The sequence below is a fragment of the Vanessa atalanta genome, unplaced genomic scaffold (genome assembly GCF_905147765.1).
Source record: "Vanessa atalanta unplaced genomic scaffold, ilVanAtal1.2, whole genome shotgun sequence".
In the NCBI taxonomy this organism is placed as follows: domain Eukaryota; kingdom Metazoa; phylum Arthropoda; class Insecta; order Lepidoptera; family Nymphalidae; genus Vanessa; species Vanessa atalanta.
Window position 1 is genome coordinate 2,501 of NW_025920001.1, and position 5,000 is coordinate 7,500.

Here is a 5,000-nt window from a genome sequence, read left to right on the forward strand (position 1 = left end):
TTATGTCAGGATATTTTTTTAAAGATAATTTATATTTATTTATTACTTCATTATACATATTTTAAGGTATCAAGACTGATATGAAACTTAAAAATTATATTATTAACATTATTTACGCATTCGTAAATCGCGTCATGTTCTTTATTATTATTATTATTATATTTATTCGTCATCGTCATAATTATTATTTTAATTATAAAATATAATAATTTTAATTATAAATTTTTTTTTTTTCGATAAACGAATACCGGTGAATTTTAAATAAACGAAGATACAACTTTCTTTGTTGTTGTTGTTGTTGTTTTTTTTTTTTTTTCTTTTTTTTTTATTGTTGTTGTTGTTGTTGTTGTCGTTGTTGTTGCATTGACGTTGCATAATATCATATAATCATATACTATCTATAAAAATATAGAACAAAATAATCGAAGTTTTGGAGATTTTGGAGGGTTTGGGGTGTCAGTTGGGGGGGAGGGGGTTGGGGAGGGGGAGGGGGGGGGCGGATAGGGGTGCGTGTTCTGGGGTTCGTCGTCTTATGATATCAGATCGAATATGAGAAACATAATAAAATAATAATAATAATAAAAAAAAAAATACATTCCGTTCGAACGAGCCGAATGTCATACTCATCGTCAGGCATATATATGGAGTAGTGACGGTTCGAACGTCGAACATTCAAAAATTGATGTTAGACGCGAAGTGACCGGATCAGTACTCTTGTATAACGAAAAAAATGTTATTATCGTTTTCATTTGTCGTCTTTGTTGCGTGTCTTCTGGCGTGTCTCTCGATTCGTCGTATCGCGTTATATTATACTTTACGTAGTGTAACAACAAGTATGTACGTACGATTCGTCTCGACCGCTGGGGGATATTCACTGACACACGTGAAAATGATAAAAAGATTCTTTTTCGTTCTGTAAAACTGTGCCGACCGACGGACGCACGTAGATCTCTCTGCCTCATGCGCTCTTCCTCTTATCGTCGTCGTCGTCGCTCTCGCTACAATCTATCCTCATGGAATAAATGTTGATTCATTGTAGTCGATCTGCGACGTCGCGACGATATGAGAAAACGTTAGAGACGGAGTTCTTAAAAGATTCAGTGTATTCGTATAGTGTGTATAATTTTTATATTATATATGAACGGTCGTTTCTAAAATTCTTTTTGTTAATTTTTACATTTATCATGTACAAAAAATACACAACCCGAGTATCGGTACGATCACTCAAACACCGGGCGTCGATCCCAATGTTTTACGATAATAATCGTTGAACAATACATACGTACACGTCGTGTGCGAAGTGTTATTTTGAAAAAAAAACTCGATCTCGTTTAGAACGTTCGAATTCGTGACCGTTATGTGTCATTATGTGAAGACGCCTCCGCCGCCGCCGCCGCCGCCGCTGTCGTCGCGTTATATATTATAGCGCACGCGCGCGCGCGTGCTTAAAGCGCGTTTGTGTCTCATATAAATTTTTATAAGAGTCAACCGTTAAAATCTATCGCGTCTAACGCGATCGACGATACGGTGAGACGCTCGTTTCATACTGTGCGTATATTGTACATGCATGCATAAGTTTGTGTGTATTTTATATGCGAATATGAAACGAGAAGAGTAATTGACGACTTCAACAAGTCTCGGTTAGCTCCCTGGTTGATCCTGCCAGTAGTTATATGCTTGTCTCAAAGATTAAGCCATGCATGTCTCAGTGCAAGCCGTATTAAGGCGATACCGCGAATGGCTCAATATATCAGTTTTGGTTCCTTAGATCTTACTCAGTTACTTGGATAACTGTGGTAATTCTAGAGCTAATACATGCAATCAGAACTCTGACCAGTGATGGGATGAGTGCTTTTATTAGATCAAAACCAATCGACGGAGGGCGTCTCGTCCGAAGTCGTTAATTTTGATGAATCTGGATAACTTTTGCCGATCGCATGGTCCAGTACCGGCGACGCATCTTTCAAATGTCTGCCTTATCAACTTTCGAAGGTAGTTTCTGCGACTACCATGGTTGTCACGGGTAACGGGGAATCAGGGTTCGATTCCGGAGAGGGAGCCTGAGAAACGGCTACCACATCCAAGGAAGGCAGCAGGCGCGCAAATTACCCACTCCCGGCACGGGGAGGTAGTGACGAAAAATAACGATACGGGACTCTTTCGAGGCCTCGTAATCGGAATGAGTACACTTTAAATATTTTAACGAGGAACAATTGGAGGGCAAGTCTGGTGCCAGCAGCCGCGGTAATTCCAGCTCCAATAGCGTATACTAAAATTGTTGCGGTTAAAAAGCTCGTAGTTGCATTTGTGCGCCGCGCTGTCGGTGCACCGCATCCGCGGTGATACTGACACGTCTGCGGAGCATATCGTCGGTGAGCCGGCGGTAAAACGCCGGTTCAATATCAAAATCCTATCGCGGTGCTCTTCAGTGAGTGTCGAGATGGGCCGACAATTTTACTTTGAACAAATTAGAGTGCTCAAAGCGGGCTCAAAATGCCGCTTGAATATTTCGTGCATGGAATAATAGAATATGATCTCGGTTCTATTTTGTTGGTTTTCAGAACTCCGAGGTAATGATTAATAGGGATAACTGGGGGCATTCGTATTGCGACGTTAGAGGTGAAATTCTTGGATCGTCGCAAGACGAACATCAGCGAAAGCATTTGCCAAAGGTGTTTTCATCAATCAAGAACGAAAGTTAGAGGTTCGAAGGCGATTAGATACCGCCCTAGTTCTAACCGTAAATATGTCATCTAGCGATCCGCCGACGTTACTACAATGGCTCGGCGGGCAGCTTCCGGGAAACCAAAGATTTTGGACTCCGGGGGGAGTATGGTTGCAAAGCTGAAACTTAAAGGAATTGACGGAAGGGCACCACCAGGAGTGGAGCCTGCGGCTTAATTTGACTCAACACGGGAAATCTCACCAGGCCCGGACACCGGAAGGATTGACAGATTAATAGCTCTTTCTTGATTCGGTGGGTGGTGGTGCATGGCCGTTCTTAGTTGGTGGAGCGATTTGTCTGGTTAATTCCGGTAACGAACGAGACTCTAGCCTGCTAAATAGGCGTCGTCATTTAGGTGTGCTCGATTTCGGTCGAGCAACTCACTGGCGGCGTATTAAAATTCTTCTTAGAGGGACCGGCGGCTTCGAGCCGCACGAGATTGAGCAATAACAGGTCTGTGATGCCCTTAGATGTCCTGGGCCGCACGCGCGCTACACTGAAGGAATCAGCATGTTCTCCCTGGCCTAGAGGCCCGGGCAACCCGTTGAAACTCCTTCGTGCTGGGGATTGGGGTTTGCAATTATCCCCCATAAACGAGGAATTCCTAGTAAGCGCGAGTCATAAGCTCGCGTTGATTACGTCCCTGCCCTTTGTACACACCGCCCGTCGCTACTACCGATTGAATGATTTAGTGAGGTCTTCGGACCGACACGCGGTGGCTTCACGGCCGTCGGCGTTGCTGGGAAGTTGACCAAACTTGATCATTTAGAGGAAGTAAAAGTCGTAACAAGGTTTCCGTAGGGGAACCTGCGGAAGGATCATTAACGTAAATTATCAATCTCGAAAGAGTGAGATAATGAACGATAATAAAATTCTAAAACACAAATATCGACGTTCGGAATGTGTCGTTTCGATGCGAGGACGCGATTCTCACTCTCTCTCTCTCACACAGCAGTGTGTCCGAGTCAGAGTCCAGAGTCGTGTAACGCGTCCTATTCTGATATTTTTCGATGTCGATTTCGAGGAAAGTACGATGTGTTAACGCACATCGTCATCTTCAAATAAAATGTATATTTCTTTTTTTTTTTTTTGTACTTTTTTTTTTTTAACTTTTTTTTTTTTTTTTTTTTAATTTTTTGAATTTTTCTCTGTATACTAAAAATAAGAGAAAAAAACAAAAAAAAAAATAAAAATAAAAAAAAAATAAACTCATATCACTGGCGTATAGAATCGTTCGAGTGATCGTAGAAATTATAAAAATAAAACAAATTAAAAACCATTACCCTGGACGGTGGATCACTTGGCTCGCGGGTCGATGAAGAACGCAGTTAACTGCGCGTCATAGTGTGAACTGCAGGACACATTTGAACATCGACATTTCGAACGCACATTGCGGTCCGTGGAGAAACATCCAGGACCACTCCTGTCTGAGGGCCGGCTGTATAAAAATATAAACCACACTGTTCAATGTTTAATGTCGTAATGTCTATTATTTCGTAACCGACTCAATAGACTGACTGACGTTTCTCGAACATATGACGGTATCCGCGTTCGATGTGTTATATTACGTGTTTAAATATACTTAATATAAATCTCGTTCTCGGTCCGTTCAAATATAACAAATACGATGTGTATGTATGTTTACGTTTACATGCGTGTGTGTGTATATATTATTTATATTTTTATATACGCGTTCGTGTGTACGTTTACGTCACGGAGTTTCGTTATGCGACGTCAGAGAGACTGAGAGCGTCGCTCGTCGCCAGACGAGGAGCGCCCATCTCCGACCTTTCGATCGTTTCATTGAGTTGTTCTCGATCAAAGAGGGTAATCGGAGTTTAGGTGATCTCTTCGTCTCGTGATTATCGAGTACGTGCGTTTCTTTTGTTCATACTCTAATGTCAAAATTTCGAATACAAAAGCTCCGCGATCGTTACGACGTATACGAGACGAACGTGTTTATATGATGTGTAAATAAAGCGCGCTCGCATCGTTGAACGTGATGACATCGAAACATTCGTATATATATATATATTGTATATATATCGAGTAGGCGGACTCGACGTCCGAAGAGCGCGTCGACGCCGACGTCGGAACGATCGGAATGAAAATTCTCTCTCGTCTCGACGAAAGCGGCGCCGTCGCGTTGACGGATATCGCGTCTGCCTCGTTTTTTTTATCGTTGGCCTCAGATCAGGGAGGATCACCCGCCGAATTTAAGCATATTAGTAAGCGGAGGAAAAGAAACTAACCAGGATTTCCTTAGTAGCGGCGA

At 42.2% G+C, this 5,000-nt stretch overlaps 3 non-coding genes across 3 annotated transcripts in view; all 3 read left to right on the forward strand.

The window, feature by feature from the left end:
* Positions 1–1,646: 1,646 nt before the first annotated feature.
* On the forward strand, positions 1,647–3,549 carry LOC125076628. Its single transcript, XR_007120565.1, has one exon. It is a non-coding gene; the product is annotated as a small subunit ribosomal RNA (ribosomal RNA).
* Positions 3,550–4,005: 456 nt separating this feature from the next.
* On the forward strand, positions 4,006–4,162 carry LOC125076625. The gene has a single exon (XR_007120562.1). It is a non-coding gene; the product is annotated as a 5.8S ribosomal RNA (ribosomal RNA).
* A 746-nt stretch (positions 4,163–4,908) lies between these two features.
* LOC125076629 overlaps positions 4,909–5,000 on the forward strand; it is a 3,997-nt gene continuing 3,905 nt past the window's right edge. Inside the window, exon 1 of the ribosomal RNA XR_007120566.1 lies at positions 4,909–5,000. This exon is cut by the window's right edge and continues 3,905 nt beyond it. This is a non-coding gene — a ribosomal RNA (large subunit ribosomal RNA).